This window comes from Schistocerca serialis, chromosome 6 (assembly GCF_023864345.2).
Source record: "Schistocerca serialis cubense isolate TAMUIC-IGC-003099 chromosome 6, iqSchSeri2.2, whole genome shotgun sequence".
NCBI classification, from domain to species: Eukaryota; Metazoa; Arthropoda; class Insecta; order Orthoptera; family Acrididae; genus Schistocerca; species Schistocerca serialis.
Window position 1 is genome coordinate 163,339,014 of NC_064643.1, and position 18,317 is coordinate 163,357,330.

Below are 18,317 nucleotides of genomic sequence, written 5' to 3' on the forward strand. Positions count from 1 at the left end.
GAGTGCTGGTGGTGGTGTGTTGGGGCTTATGGGCGCTCAACATCGAGGTCATCAGCGCCCAGACACACATTAAAAGGAACGAATGTGGACAGACCTAAGAAAACTAACGCACACACTCAAAGAAAGTAGGAAAAGAAGGAAAATGCTACATAAAAAAGTAAAACCTAAGGAAAGGGGAAACATAGCAACAAGAATGTCACAGGAAATTGTTATTGGCTGGCCACTTACATAAAATATGGGCAAGTTTGTCACACAGTGAGCAAATTAAAATCCTCTCCCTAAAATCTTTGTAAAAACATTTGACAGGGCACAGAACTTTAAAACTTTAACCACATTCGTCCGAGTGTTGCCTAAAAGAGATGGCAGGTCCGCTGGCAAGTCAGCCGCGACCCGCTGGTCAGAAAATAAAACGCAATCCAATAAAACGTGGCGCACAGTGACCTGGACGCCGCAAGCACCACAAATTGGAGGGTCCTCTTGCCGGAGCAGGAAGCCGTGCCAATAGAACAAGGGAACGAGCGGAAAACATTAGAAACACGCCGAGCGAACAAGTGCCACTACTGGCGACCCCGACTGATGTCCGAAAAATAATTAGAAATTTGGGCATAAAATCAGCCCCAGGCCCAGACGATGTAACAAATAAACAATTGAAAACAGCTACCAAGAAAACCTACAGTGCCGCTAAAACGAATTTTCAATGGATGTCTCAGACACGAATATTTCCCGACGCAGTGGAAATAATCTAGAATTATACGAATACCAAAACCCGGTAAAGATTTAAAACAGCCCCAGAACCACCGACCTATTAGCCTCCTCCAACCTTATCCAAAGTTTTTGAACGAGTAATCCTACAAGGGCTAAAACAATCACTGCTTGAGAATGAGATCATTCGACCAGAACAGTTTGCATTTCAAGTCACAATATCGTCAGAGATGCAACTCTTACGCATATCCGAAAACATCGCATACAACATGAATAGAGGCTATTACACGTCAGCAAGTTTCCTAGATGTAGGAAAGCTTCTGATAGTCTCGAAAGATTGCGTTATCGTAAAGCTACAAAATCTAAATTGCATCCCAGATTCCTACATAAAAATCACAGATGATTTTCTGTCACACAGGACATTCTTTGTAAAAATTTACAAGCAACAATGAAGCATAAATTCACTGAAACAAGGAATACCTCAAGGGTCGGTATTATCACCGACTCTGTTCATAATTTGTGCTAACGACATATCTCTGTTATACAACGTAGTATTGGCTCGATTTATAGACGACAACGCCTTACTTGCAGGTAATAGTAGAACGAGCGTTGCCATAACGGTGATGCAAAGACAGCTAAACACCATAGAAGCATGGACACGGGAAATCCAAGTAAAATTAAACGCAGAAAAAACACGAGCAATAATGTTTACGAGGAAGTGGCCAGAATTACACGACAAATTACTAATAAAGGGAACACACATTAATTGGACAAATCAGGTCAAATATCTTGCAGTAATTTTGGACAATATGCTGACCTTTAAATCATGTGTCATATATAAAAAAGGGAAAATGATGAAACTAGTATATATACTATTACCACTTTTGGCCACCACTGACATGGGGATCTGAACAAAATTAATGCTATATGAAACAACAATATTACCAACTCTGTTATACTGTTGTTCAACTTGGAGGACAATTGCAATGTAGACCAGCAAGTGCTTTAAAGAGTCCAAAACCGATGTTTCAGAATAATGCTCAAAGCCCCTTGGTGGATTAGAATAAACGACTTACATGTTAAACTCAGTATGCCAACAGACACACAACAAATACAGGAAGAAACTCAAAAACTGTTGAAAAATATAGACCGATTAAGAAATAAAACCAGACACCTAGAATATACTGGAACAGTCGAACCTCGAGAATGGCACAGACTGACAGTTCCAAGAGCCATCATAAGGAATTAATAGACTATAGAAAAACCAGTAGCAATCACCATATTAGGCTTAAAGAGCGACAACGGCCCAAATGTCCTAATAAAAAGAAATGATGTAAATTTATCTTAAAAACTATAAGTGAACGAAGTCCAGCAATCCAAAAAAGAAAAATGAAAAGAAAAATACGAATTCTTACCGTCTTAGCAAAATGCGAACTGTGCCAAAAGGCAAAACTATATACCATTACGCACAGAACACCACTATTTCCGATCATTCCTGTGGATTTATGAGAATTAGATGCTATTGACGTTTTCGGTCCTGTTACGAGATCTAAACATGGTCACTCATTTGTGTCATTTACATTTTTACGGAAAGCTATTGCAAAATCTGTTTCTAAGGCATTCGTAACAAAAATTCTGAAAGAAGTAGGGCATGTTGACAAATAATTTTTAATAATGGCCCACAATTTCGTTCAAATATATGGATAAAAGCTTTGAGATGAATTAGAGGAAAGTGCATATCACGTTTTATGCCATCTTGTAACCCCTCAGAACGCATTATGAAATAATTAGGTGAACTTCGCAGATTGTATTGCTATCGTCAACACTGAAATTGGGATTCACACCTAGCTGAGTTTCAAAATATCGTTGACGAACCACGGAATGATTCTACAACTTTACCTCCACTCCTTACTCTAAAGAGATTGTACAAAACAGTTAGCATCCTTCCCGACACAACGACATTTAAGACGCCGTGAAATAATTAATTTAAAATCGGAAAACATCAGGGAAGTCGCACAGTAAAGGCAGGAGCTACAGAATTCTCGCCTGAACATCAAGAGTTTACAGGTAGATCAGAAAGTGTTGCTCAAATCGCATCGTGTATTCGTAAAGGAAAGTCTTTAAGCAGCAAGTTTTTCTTGGGGCATGAAGGTCCTTTTCGCATAGGTGAATCGCACGTGCAAATACTGTGGAACTTGAAACGATACGCACACATAAATCACGGGGTCTTCATTATGTATCGAACATCTAAATGCACAAGGAATAGTCCACAGGGAGTTTGCTGTACTTTAGTAGACATATGCAGATTAGACGCGCCGGATGTTGCAGTGTTCTTTCTTATTTTAGCTTTTAGCATTGTTTCACAGCCTTGAACCAATCTGTGTATCTCTCTCTCTCAATCTACTTACAACGGAATTTTAAAGAATAGTGATGATCTATGATTTGTGCTGTGGGAAAAAAAGTACTTAGAATTTGCTAAGCATAGTCTGACAAGCTGATAATATAGTGGAAACAGAAAACTTTTTCTGCATCTATATTTGCACTATGACAATACGGAATGGTAAGACATCTGTGAACAATTTGAATTTAGCTGGTATTATTCTGAGTTTACTGATGAAGTATATCATTGAAAGGTAATACTGTTATCTTATTTCATGAGTTTGGAATTTTTCTTTGGAAATCTTGATATACTCGTAGCTGGGTAGACTTGGTTTTGAGGCTCTACGATACTCACTTTTCTCTTCAGGAAGGTAGTTTGCACGTATAATGAAGTTTCCTGTTTCTTGTGTAACTTGTGATGTACATTTTTTTTTATCTTCGCAAGACTGAATACTGTGATATTTTTGAGGAAAGTGCATGAGATGACTTTTTCTGTTGGTATTTATTTTATGAAGTAGGTCATGAATTATTGAGATATAACTGCCGACTTTATTTTGAATGATAGACTGTGTATGAGTAGTTCTGAATTGAGAAAGATGTTTCTGATTGGCAGTAGTTTAACTAGGAACATTTCTGACTGACGCTTGTTCCGCTATAATTTCAGAGTTTCATACACATGGTGAATCTAGGGAATACTGTGCGATATAGATATGGAATATCAAGAGGAATTTTGCTTTAGGAAAGCCATGTGAGGCTTATGATGTTATTATGGGTTATTATGATGCAACTATTGTATATTATGGTGCAATTATGGTATATTATGTGAAGTGGATTATGATTTATAAGATATTATGCTGAAGGTTAATAGAATATGTTGTTTTGAGGAAGACAGACGAGGCATTATATATGACTTAGTGAGGAAGCGTTTTTTGCAGCTATTTATGGAACAAGACAAGGTAAGGAAAGTGTATTCTTTAAACGAAACTACCCACAGCTGTACTAGATACAAGGAGATTCTGTTTCTGCACACTTTTTTCGAAGATAGAGTCACGGTGATATCTTCATTAGAGATTTATTTTGTCGTGAAAGGATTTCTGAAAGGACAGTACTATTGAAGTAACGTTGCTACTGACGAGGTGACGAGATGCATTATGAGGTTAAGAGATATCGATTATGGAAAGAAAACGAATTACAGTTTGGGATATCAGTTATACCCGCTATAAACATTGTAAGCTCTAGAAAACACGAAAGTGTTACCAGTATGAAACATTAGCTCTTGCAGATGACACATTTGCCTATTTGGAGATAAGAGTTCACATGTGGACGTATCTGTCGAATAATGAACATGGATTGTTTTACAAAGATTTTTATTCTCTACTGCTGATTTATGTGATGTGTTATAACACAGAACTCTATGCATTTGTAGGAACTCAGCAATATTTTTCAGGTCGGGGTATAACGTACAAAGCGAGGGAGTTAGTTACATTCTGACAATACGGATGTTAACAGTGGTCTGTTATCGAGAACTAGACATTTCATAAATACCCGGTCGTGCTAAAAACATTTATCCATGACGTGTCTATAACTATGTTACGCATTTTGACAACCTTTTCTTTCCCACATGCAGCATTTTTAAGCCTTGACGCAAGTTGATCAGCTACATTTTAATGGATATTGGAGATAATTGCTTAAAATAAGTTACTTCAATACTTTAGTGTCCATCTGTTTAACCAATTTTATTTCAGACTTTCTCTTGTTGTTCTGCTACAGCCGTGATGCAGTGTCGATTCTATCGTGTTAGGTTAACGATTGTAAGATGATGATTTTTTGTCTCTTTCATGAAGCAATACTGAAACTCATGAGACGTTGTTTGCTTAATTTTCGATTAATAAACCAGTTCTTCCTGTTACTACTGAATAATTCGAGGATGAATCTTATGTCATTATTAGTTGCTTTATAAGATATGTCTTTTGGATTTCGTATTTATTTGCTGATGTAATTAACTATGTATGGTCATACATAAGGTTATAACTCCATACGATTTTGACTCCATACATTTCTGACTCCACACGCAGACAAGTTGACATTTGACATCTGTCAATACTGACCTTGTGTTACTACCTGATATTTACTGTTCGTTGATCATCATATAAACATTAGTATGAATTTGAGAAATGAAATAATTGTGTAGTAATAATAAGGAAGTACTTGTGATAATCACAGACTCTTTAGCCAATGATTGAATGTATGAGAACTAAACTGAATATGCCGTCATAAGAGAAGACGTTATTTACTAACTTATGTTGACTGGAGCTCAAGTCACTTATACTGCATAAGAAGGTATATTCACACGTATTTTTTCTTAAATAACTATCACAGAAATGTGATCATATGAACTTCATATTTTGATTGTTAATGTGTAATTTTGCTGTATATGTAAATGTATCTTCGAGCAGTGATAATTATCTTTTGTGTGATAATTTAAATGATATGTAAGTACTATGTATATATCAACTCTGGTATCTACGATTAATTGTAACGTTTTTAGATATGTCACCATTAATGTGTTTGGACAAATTTGTATGTCATTCAATGATGCACTATGTCGCATATGTTGTCTGTTCTGGATCAAGACATATACTTTATGGTATGCTGTGTACTGTACCATCAGAAAATGAATTTATATAAAACAAGATTACCACTATGTAATTGGCCTAAACTTTATATTTACAACTGTACTTCAAGCAACTTGCCACACTTACATAATTATCTGTGGTCATACCTATTTTGAGTCATCTGCTGAGCATTGAGCTTATGTGCCTATTCACATACTGTTTACTTTTATATTCTAGTGCATATGACTAACTGTTATTGATTTATTCACTATGATTTTTTGTTACTGTGGTATATGTGAGACTTTTGATTGCCTATGGCAGTTATGAGAACCTGTTCTCAAAGGGATGCTTTTATGATCATCATGAATTCTTTGGCACTCAACAAGGCATGCTTATGCCTTATACTATTACTACTGATTCTGTACAGTATCTTTATCTGCATATGAATAGGAGTGACACATTGAAACATTTTGGTATGTTTGTCAGTGGAGATAACGTATGTAATGAGTCCCTAAGTCTGCTTACACCTCAAGCTTGTGTGTTGTCAAATGAAAATATTAAGATGGTTTTCAGTGGAAATAATGTGTGTAATGAGTCCTTGAGTCTGCTTACACCTCAAACTTGTGTGTCATTAAATAAATATATTAACATTCTGGTGTGGTTGTCAGTGGACATAATGTATGGAATGAGTCCCTGAGTTTGGTTACACCCCGAACTTGTGTGTCGGCGAATAAGTAAATTAACGTTTTGGTGTGGTTGTCAGTGGACATAGTGTGAGTTGTTCCTGAATCTGCTGCACCTAAAACATGTTTCTTTACCTGGTTTTCTGTTGCCAGATGATCTTTGGTTCAAATGGCTCTGAGCACTATGGGACTTAACATCTGAGGTCATCAGTTCCCTAGAACTTAGAAGTAGTTAAACCTAACTAACCTAAGGACATCACACACATCCATGTCCGAGGCAGGATTCGAACCCGCGACCTTAGCGGATGATCTTTACTCTGTTAAAGAGATGTAAATAACATTTTGTTGTCTCGTCAAATGAACTACCGCCGATATCAGACAGATTTGAACACTCACCAGTGCAATGATACTTGTATATATATTTTCTCTCTCTCTACAGTATTTGCAATTCTATGCAATATTTGTATTTAGACAACTGGAAGACATTTTTATACTCTTGGAGAAGTATCAGTAACATTGTGTTATCCTGTCACATTAAGTACTATCAATGTCAGCTGGAGATGAGTGCTTACATACACAAAATGATACTTGTATATTATTTTTTCTTGACTACATTGTAATTCTTATAAATTTCCTTTTATGTACATAACTTATGCAATCTTATGCTTATGTTTATACATTCTACCATTTTTGTACAACATCTGATGCTATTTTTCTCAACTTTGCTATTAAGAATATTGCGTTTGCTCTTTGCCAACATACTCGGCAAGAATCACCCTCAAAGCTCTCAAAAATGAGGGTGGGGGTTATGAAAGTTGGACGTCTATGATTCTGTTGCGTGCATGCACGAACTCTGGCTGAGGTATTATTATCGCGAGTAGTAGAGAGCGTACATTTGTCGAGGAGAGTCGGAAGTGGTCGGACGCAGCGTGCGGTGGAGAGAAGCCGCGCGACATGAGAGGCCGCAAAAGTCGTCCGAATCGTGTTTGTTGAGTATAGACACTGTGGAATAATTCAGAGTCTGACTAAAGTTTGTCAGCGTTAAAATAATCCACTAGTGGCCATTAAAATTGCTACACCGCGAAGATGACGTGCTACAGACGCGAAATTTAACCGACTGGAAGGAGATGTTGTGATATGCAAATTATTAGCTTTTGAGAGCATTCACACAAGGTTGGCGCCGGTGGCGACACCTACAACCTGCTGACGTGAGGAAAGTTTCCAACCGATTTCTCATACACAAACAGCAGTCGACGGGCGTTGCCTGGTGAAACGTTGTTGTGATGCCTCATGTAAGGATGAGAAATGCGTGCTATCACGTTTCCGACTTTGGTAAGGGTCGGATTGTAGCCTATCGCGATTGCGGTTTATCGTGTCGCGACACTGCTGCTCGCGTTGGTCGAGATCCAATGACTATTAGCAGAATATGGAATCGGTGGGTTCAGGAGGGTAATACGGAACGCCGTGCTGGATCCCAACAGTCTCGTATTACTAGCAGTCGAGATGACAGGCATCTTATCCGCATGGCTGTAACGGATCGTGCAGCCACGTCTCGATCCCTGAGTCAACAGATGGGGACGTCTGCAAGTCAACAACCATCTGCACGAACAGTTCGACGACGTTTGCAGCAGCATGGACTGTCAGCTCGGAGACCATGGCTGCGGTTACCCTTGACGCTGCGTCACAGACAGGAGTGCCTGCGGTGGTGTACTCAACGACGAACCTGGGTGCACGAATGGCAAAACGTCATTTTTTCGGATGAATCCAGGTTCTGTTAACAGCATCATGATGGTCGCATCCGTGTTTGCCGACATCGTGGTGAACGCACAGTGGAAGCGTGTATTCGTCATCGCCATACTGGCGTATCACCCGGCGTGATATTATGGGGTGCCATTGGTTACACGTGTTGGTCAGCTCTTGTTCTCATTGACGGCACTTTGAACAGTGGACGTTACATTTCAGATGTGCTACGACCCGTGGCTCTACCCTTCATTCGATCCATGCGAAACCCTACATTTCTGCAGGATAGTGCACGACCGCATGTTGCAGGTCCTGTACGGGCCTTTCTGGATACATAAAATGTTCGACTGCTGCCCTGACCAGCACATTCTCCAGATCTCTCACCAATTAAAACCGTCTGGTCAATGGTGGCTGAGCAACTGGCTCGTCACAATACGCGAGTCACTACTCTTCATGAACTGTGGTATCGTGTTGATGCTGCTAGGGCAGCTGTACCTGTACACGCCATCGAAACTCTGTTTGACTCAATGTCCAGGCGTATCAAGGCCGTCATTACGGCCAGAGGTGGTTGTCCTGGGTACTGATTTCTCATTATCTATGCACCCAAATTGCATGATAATGTGATTAGATGACAGTTCTAGTTTAGTATATTTGTCCAATGAATGCCCGTTTATCATCTGCATTTCTTCTTGGTGTAGCAATTTTAATGGCCAATAGTGTATATTGCAAATATTACAATTTTTCTTTAGTTCGTTTAAGGCTTGTTGAGCAAACCTCTCCTGATCCTTCAATTTCCGTGTATAACAATATGGCAGTAATTGTTGCAATTAGTCCATGCATTGCATTCTACATGGATCGTAGTTGCTTTTGAAATATTTTAGCATGTTAGTGATCACGCAGTTGCAGCGGCAAGACGAGGTAAGTTGTCCATTGCGTACAGGAGCACTGCAGAACAGTTGTTAGGGGACGTTAGAGAATTGAGAATTGATTTCTTTATAATTCGTAGGAGGAGTAGTTTTTTTTCTGTTTCTTTCTGTTCTACATCAGAATACTATTATTATCACAAATGCAAAGTCACACTTTTTCGTTCGTCTTTTAAAAACAATTTACCGACTCCGTTTCACGTTAAACACTAATCTTCCATCCTTCTGAACAGATAATTCGACGTCTGAATGAATATTTCACGCACTGTTTTGAACTTTGATGGTAGACTGTCAGACAGCTGTGAGTCGTAATACGAGTCGTGTGTGGGTAAGTCACCAGTCAACTCAAAAGTGCTACCGGTAGTCCAGCCAGCACAATGACCGTGAGCATGGAGTTAAAACGGGTGGTGCACGATGGCCGAGCAGCTCCTCATGAGCCACACATTTGTGTAGTCAGTGTTAAACCACGCCTGAGATGGCGTAAAGAGAGACGTCTCTGGACAATGGATGGCTGCAAATGAATGAGTTGCAGTGATGAATCATGCTGTACCTTGTGGAAATCCAACAGCACTATTTGAATTTGGTGAATGGCTAGAGAAAGTTACCTGCTATCATGTGTGGTGTCAACAGTGAAGTAGAGGTGATGTTACAGTTTAGAGATTTTTTCGTGGTTGGAGTCTGGTCGCCTTTTTGCGCTTAGGAGACGCCAGAAGCTGAAGGATATGAGCACATTGTCCAATGCAGTGTACTCAGGAGAGGTACTATTTGGAGTTGATGATTGTTTCTGTCATAAAGCTGTGAGGCAATGGTTTGTGGACAATAACGTTCCAGAAATTGGCTGACCCTCCCAGAGTCCCGATCTGAAACCAATGGAACAACTTTGGGATGACTCAGAAAGTCGACTCCGCTCCAGATCCCAGGGTCCAACATCACTACGCTCTGTGTTTTCGGACGCTCAGACCCATAATTAAAAACGTCTCCAGCAGAGATCAATCCGTCATTGAGGTGAACGACGGACACACCACTTATTAACCTCCGATAATAGATGCATGGATACGTTTGACCAGTTAGTGTTGGTGTAACCATGAGATCCAAAAATGTGAACTATTGCTCAAAGCCTTTGTCAGTGCCTTTCCTAATGTGGTATCGTATGGAGACTGCGTTGTCACACCAAAGTTGGTAACATGAGTTGACACCACAGACATTAGAGAGGGCTCACTTCAACCTGCAACGACGTATCGGAGACGCTCCTGAGGACCACGTCTTCCCTCTCAGTACTGCAGCGCCCTCATACTGAGGTCAACATAGCGTCGAGCGTGCAGGACCTCATCCAGTTTGACACCTCAGCTATAGCAGTCGTCATGATAGTATAGGACCAACGTGACAGTTAAACTGTCTGGTAGATTTGTTCATTGAAATTTGGAACATTGTACTGAAAGAGAACAGTTTGTTAATTAGTGCATCAAGTGACGTTTTACCAGTTCATGACAGTTGAAAATCATCCAGTACTTCTGTGGAAAAGAAGTGTGTCAAATTTAAGTGGACTACACCGAAGAGCCAAACAAACTGGTACATCTGCGTAATATCGTGTAGGGCCCCCGCGAGTACGCAGAGGTGCCGTAACACGACGTGGTATGGACTCGACTAACGTCTGAAGTAGTGGTAGAGGGAATTGACACCATGAATCCTGCAGGGCTGTCCATAAATCCGTAAGACTACGGGGGGGTAGAGATCTCTTCTGAACAGCACTTTGCAAGGCATGCCAGATATGCTCAATAATGTTCATATCTGGGGAGTCTGGTGACCAGCGGAAGTGTTTAAACTCAGAAGAGTGTTCCTGGAGCCACTCTGTAGCAATTCTGGACATATGGGGTGTCGCAGTGTCCTGCTGGAATTGCCCGTCGGAATGCACAATGGACATGAATGGATGCAGGTGATCAGACAGGACGCTTATGTACGTGTCACCTGTCAGAGTCGTATCCCCGCATTAGTGGTCTCAAATCACTCCAACAGCACACGTTCCACACCATTACAGAGCTTCCACTAGCTTAAACAGTCCCCTGCTGATGTGCAGGGCCCAAGGATTCATGAGGTAGTCTTCATACCCATACACGTCCACCTGCTCGAAACAATTTGAAACGAGAGTCGACCGACCAGGCAACATATTTACAGCCATCAACAGTAAAATGTCGGTGATGACGGGCCCAGGCGAGGCGTAAAGCTTTCTGTCGCGCGGTCATCATCGGTACACGAGTGGTCCTTTGGCTGCGAAAGCCCATATCGATGAGTTTCGTTGAATGGTGCGCGCGCTGACACTTGTTGATGGACCGGCAGTCAAATGTGGAGCAATTTGGGGAAGGGTTGCACTTCCGTCATCTTGAACGATTCTCTTCTATCATCGTTGATAGGTAGGGTGACCAAATTATTTTCGGTGAAAACAGGGACACATTCACCCGGGTGCCAATGGACACCTCATTCCACATGTATCCAGGTTTCTTAATTTTAAATATTATTATAACTGATAAGAGGATACAAAAGATTGATATAATCTAGATTAATGGCATTTAATAAACGTATACAGTAATAAATAAATGTATTACGATTTTACAGCCATTCAACTTTTAATCAATTAACATTAACATGAGCTTTAATATTACTGAGCACTTGTACATGGAATTGACAGTCCTTGGAGAAAAGGATATTTTTCACTGCCTCCAGCCTTCTTGTTCATGTCTTTGTTCTTTGAGACAAAGTGATAAAACTCGGCACAAACCATTTTATAGTTGTACAGGTTCTGCAGGATTGCTTCAAGAGAGTCCACCTCCAATCTGTTTCTCTCATCAGTCCACTGGATATTCACGAACGAAAATATTCTTTCCATATTGGCATTATGGGCAAATAAATACCTTGGAATTATTACCAACTCAGAGTAATGCTGAAGACAGTCAGCTTTTAAAAACTCACCCACTTCTCATGACATTCCAATGGTGTTTTTTTTTCATCATTCCCCTAATGAAAACTTTCTTCACAAAATTTGTCAGTATGCCGAACTGATCAAAGAGAATGGAATCATCGATTTCAATCTCTTTACTCTTCAAATAAGAAACTGTCTCTTCAACGCTTCCCATTTTGGCACTCTCTTCAGTAACATCCAATCAAACACCGGCGATTAGGATAAATATGAGGCACTCCACTTGCTGAAATTTCCTACACAAGTGTCATAAAACTTGTTAACTTCTTCTCTAAAACTCCTTTCCGCTGCTTCTGATACTTCTGCTCTTTTAAGGACAGATTTAACACTAAAAGAAATGAACTGCTGTTCTCTCCTCTTAGTAATAGTTTCCAGAGTATTTTTCAAAACATCATTTACCTCTATCACACTTTTCGTGCTTCGCTCAATTTCCTTTATCAGATGCTGTAAAGTGCTAAGCTGACTGTGAATGAACCATAAGTAGGCTTCACTTAAAGGGTTACTGAAAAACTGAACCAATATTTTGGGGGCTTTGTCTTCGTTTAGGAAAAAATCTTTTAACGGTTCAAACAGGCGGATTACTCTTTCAACTGCTGGAAACAGTGATAACCAGCGAGTTTTCGAGTGACACATTACATTCATATACTCAGTTCCTACATAAGCACAGAACTCCTTAAGCCTCTCTGTTCTAACAGTATATATGTAAAAGTGTGAGTATACCTTCGTGACGATAGTTTCAACATCACAGCTTAAACTGTCAGCAGATGTCTGCACGCTATTGTGTAAAACATGTGCAGGGCACCCTATGCCTTCAATGTTTTCATGCAATGTTGCCTTTAATTTGGTAAATACGTTGCATTTGAATTGTCTTTTTAAACCACCAAAGTTTGTGTTGGTGTTGTCTCCACAAAATACCACATATTTATTTTTCTCAAGATCAAACATTTCGATACTATTCATACAAAATCTTGAAATTTCGTCAGATGTTTTATTAGGTAGGGAACTCACCTCCAAAAGTTTGGTCTGAATTCCTTGATTAATATCGAAAAACTGAACAACAAACGGAAATATTTTAGTGGCCTTATGACCGCTGGCATCAGTGGATATCCCGTAGAAAGAAGAATTTTTGATGTATTCCAGACTTTCCTTTACACTCTGGGGAGCAGTTACTTCTATCACTAAGGCTGACACTTTAGTTCTTGCTGAACTAAACTTTTTTGCGATGGAAGAATCATCAAACATACTGCTGTTAAGCTTATTAGTACAATCACTAGATGTATAAGTTTGGTGATGTTTCACCGTGTGGTAGGCTAGTGTAAGCTCGGCTGCTCGAACTTCCGCCTCTTCACTTGACTGATGTTTCACAAAATAATTTTGTAGAGTTTTACTGCAGCTCGGTGCACTGTATCTGTTAATGTGTTTCTTTGACCTGTTGTGATCAACTATGTCTGAACGTCCACCATGATTTATACTAATAAAACAGTTACATACGGAACACTCTGCTTCCTAATCAAAACGACCTTTCTTAATGAAATTCCATTCCTTGGAATAACAGTCACTGAACTTGCAGGCATGTTTCGGCATTGCGTTTCACAGTACTGCAGCAATAATACCACTAATATGAGAAAAACTTATTGCAGTTTGTCTGACGAAACAACTACTACACTGTTCTGACAATGAGTGTGCAAGTGGCGCGACAATTGGACGGTTTCATAGGTCTGTTACAATAATACAGTTTACTACTTGTTGGCCAAAGTACCGCTCAAAGTAAATTATTGCCTGAGTGTATCAATACTGATACTGTGATTACTAGTACGGGACAATGGAGGTTTTAGACAAATAAGCTAAAATATATTAATTTGTTGTGTTGTATTTCCTTTAATATAGCGAAATCCCAAAAATTTGAGAAAGTTTCACGAAATGTATTTAAAAACTGAATTCCGGGACTTCTTAGCGTCCCCAAAAAAATTTTCGGGACACCGGAACACAGGGATGAAAACCGGGACAATCCCGGTTTTCCGGGACGTTTGGTCACCCTATGACAGCGGCGATGTCAGAGATTTGATGTTTTACTGGATTCCTGGTATTCAAGGTAACCTTCTCAAATGGTCTTACGGGGAAATTCCCACTTCATCACTACCTCGCACATGCTGTGTCCTATCGCTCATGCGTCGTCTAAGACATCACATTCAAACCCACTTAAATCTTGATAACCTGCCATTATAGCAGCAGTAACGGATCTAACAACTGCGCCAGACGCTTGTTGTGTTATATAGACGTTGCCGCCCGCAGCGCCGTATTGTGCCCGTTTACATGCCTCTGTATTTGAATACACGTACCTGTACCAGTTTCTTTGGCGCTTCACTGTAATACATGGCGATTCAGAAGTGATGGTCAATATTCAGGGATATGACAGGCAGGAATGATCATTCGAAACGAAAAAGCCAAGGGAAAATGGGCCTTACAATGCATGCCGTAAGAGCTATGAGCAATTCTTGATCTTCGATACCGCGAAACAAATCTCTTCTCCTGCAAGCACTTTGCTTTCCATATTTTGGAAAGCGGTAATCCGGACCGAAACAAGAAAAAGATGTCCAGTAAACATGTGCTGTAAAACGCACACTTTAAAAGTTCTGAGCACTTGTTCATCTTCGCTACTTTGAAACACAACTATTCTAATGAACAAATGCTCATAACTTTTTAGGTGTGCTCTTTAGAGCACATGTTTACTGGATATCTTTTTGTTGTTTCGGTCCGTACTACCAGTTCCCAAAATATGGAAAGCAAAAAGCTTGCAGTAGAAGAGGTTTGTGTCACGGTATTAAGATCAAGATTTGCTCACAGGTGTGCGTTTTAGAGCCCATATTTGCTTAACATTTTTGTTTCGAATGATCATTCCTTTCATATCCCTGAATATTGACCACAACTTCGGAAACACCCAGTATTTCACGTGTTCTAACATGATGCCTTCACCCAGAGCAGTCAAAGAACTCACAGTTGTGGCCAGACAAAAGTTATTTCACCAGGTTACAACGCCTAACATCTCAGTCAACAGATAACTGAAACGTCAAAAGAAACACTTTGTCAGGAATGTCTACCACGTTCTGTGGGTATGACAGTGGAAGGGGGAGGGAGGTGCGCCTGTGGGCGGGGACAGATAAAGGATTGAGAGTCTCGGGAAACTGCGTTTTGTGGAGCACAACAACTGCGAGCTTTGTGTTCAATGCGTAAGGTACGCATCATAGGAGAAAAGTTGTCTGTTTTTCGGTAACTTATCACCCTGCTTCTTTGTCACTGTCTGCCATAGAAATGATATTTGATTGCGATAACATAGTGATTCACATCTGCTATCTGCGTCTATATCACGATAACGTTTTGACTCACGACACGTTTAGGCGTATTTATCTTCTTTTGTGATACACTTTTAACATTTTGCAATTTCGTTCAAGATCGATCAGATTCATTTGCTTCCGTTCACGTTCTGACACACCTGTATTTCCTCGGACTTTCTCTGTGTGCGAAGTTCCCAATGTGCTTTACAAAAGTTCAAAAGACCGCTGTCACTATCAGAACAACATTTTTTAATTAGCATCGTGAAAGCTGCTGCATGCCCGGGATTTAATTCAAGTGGCTCTAATAAGTATATTGCTAGCTGTACTATAGAAGAAGTCCTATACTTCAGAGTGCTCCCTGTTCATAGGAGGCACAGATACTGGGTTATGATTGAGAAGGTATGTAGACGTTGCTGGCAAAAGAGATAGGAAAGTCGGCGCTGATCGGAACTTCTTGTGTACCAGACAACACCAGGCGCAACAAGATTCACAGACAACGACAATAAAAGCACACTGTGGGATATCCACCACTCAATATTCAATTTTGGACGAGAATTTGGGAGTCTTTCTTGTTTTTAGACTATTGCGACGTTTTACTAATTATGAATACTAATGAAAAAACCAAGGTATTGTACGCACGAAGTAACACATGCCTCGTGGACCATGGACGAACACAGGCTCCGACACCAAGTTGAAATTCAGTACGTATTAACCTATTGCATTATGGACTTCCGATGAGGATGAGCGAGAAGAGGATCCATAACACAGATTCCAAAACTGTCGAGATCTTTTGTAGCGCATCCCGAAAAATCTGGAATGCGGTTTACAGTAGCAGAATATTGCCAGTGGCATCGTCTGGAAATATTTTAGTTCTCAGACCGTGTTACTGTAGTTGATAAACAGCGGGTATGATCGTTTATGTCGTGACTTAATATCCAGAGAAAAATTATCCGATTTGGGCTAATTTTGCAAGAAAGAAATTTTAAATTTTGTATTTACTTATTTGCGAAATCAAAAACTTTTTTCATTCAAAATTTTCTATTATTCTAACAGTAACTATAAACAGTGTACTTTTGCAACATATTTGCAGTTAATTGTCCACATAGAAGCCTTAGGTAATGGGGCATTTAATATTCCGAGACATCAGTTTAAGTATCCTTCCGCATACTAAGTGGCTGCAAGTCCACAATAGAATCCTTGAGATCTTTTTCATTAAGAAATCGCGAATACCAGGCGTCGTGTCAACTTGGATCAAATGTGAGACTGAGGATACTAGGCTGTATTGCGGCACTCCGCAGAAATTTTTCCAAGAGGAGTCAAACTCCGAAATACCCATTTTTTACGTAATTGTATTATTAATATGAATATGAATGCAACCGCTTTGATTCAACAAACAAAAATTTAAGCATCATCCAAAATTTTATTTACAGCAACGAAAATAAAAAAATATGAAAGAGAAAAAGTCAGAACGAATGAGATAACCCTATTGCACAACACCAAAAAAACTGTCATTAGTACTGCTCGTACTGGAGGAACAGGCTGTAAAAATAAAAAAAGCGTAATTAGATCTGATTTCATCTACAACTCTTTCTTTGCTTGCATCTGGTCACGTAAATGGATTTATCTTGTCACTTTAACGCTTTTTATTTTTTCATAGTGACTGCCATAACTAAAACTGAAAACAATAGCATTTGAAGGCTATATTCATTTGGCTTGTTGACGTAAAATGTAGCCTAGGGCCTATAGCAGAGTAGATGAATGTGACAAATCTCCCCAAAACCACCCTCAAATTGACTATTAGAATCGACTGTTTACAGCCTAGGACTGAACCAAGGCAGTCCTCCTCTCTCCAAGTTGTCAGACCACTGTGCAGCCAGTGCAACTGGTCTGCAGAATTGTTAGCTCTCCAACTGCATCTGACACTGCGCTTCATCCCACGGAGTTGAGAAGGTTACAATTCCTGATGAGGACACCTTTTCTACATCGAAAATGTACACTTTTTTCCTCTGTTTCGATAGAAGCGTATGGACTCGTGGATACGTTTTTCAGAGTCTATTGCAATAGCAGAATTTACAAGCCATCTCGCGTCTTCTTTGTCCAGAGACAAACGGTAAACTACTAGTGAGATTACGTTGTGCGGCAAGGGAAGGGGGCGTTTTAGGGGGAGTCGGGGAAGGATAACAGGCACCTGTATTGTTGCCGTGCTTCTGTAGCACTGGTATCCGCACATCGCGATGTTGAATCGGTCCCTTCCTGCAGCTCGAAAGGAGGTGTATGAGGAAGAGGCAGGGAAACGATGTGTGGCACTATTTCAGCACTGTTCTGTGAATGCCGGCATCCATCTTGACTGCAGAATAACACCGAAACTGCTACCGCGTCAAGCAATCAGCGTAATTTCTCGTCATTGGCATGAAAACCAAAAAAAATCCCAAGACAGCTAGTAATTGCTAAATTCGCAGTACTTTCCGTCCCACTAAGCAATGTTAATCTGTAGTTTAGTGGTGTCGCAGATAGTCTTTACTAGAAATTCAAGAAAAATTCATTAATGAATCAGAAGCCCGTATCGAGATTCCAGGAGGGGACGAGTGGCCCTTCCCACCTCCCCTTCCTTCCCCCCCCCTCCACCTTGCGGACACCTATGGGTGCAGCCTGTCATGGAATTGTGTGATCAAATCGCAGATTATCTTTCCTGAAAGTATTTGTCTGTAGGGTAGCAGTGTATAGAAATGAAGCGTGAATGACAAGCAGTACAGGCAACAAGACCACAGAAGCATTTGAAATGTGGTTCCACAGAAGAATGTTGTAGATCAAATGGGGAGGTCGAATAATAATGAGGAAGTACTGTAGCCAGTTGGGGAGGGAAGAAATTTAAGGCAAAGCTTGACTAAACGAATATATCCGTTGACAGGCAACATTCTGAGGCATCAAGTTTGGTAATGGAGGGAATTATGTATTTGTGTGTGTAAGGCGTG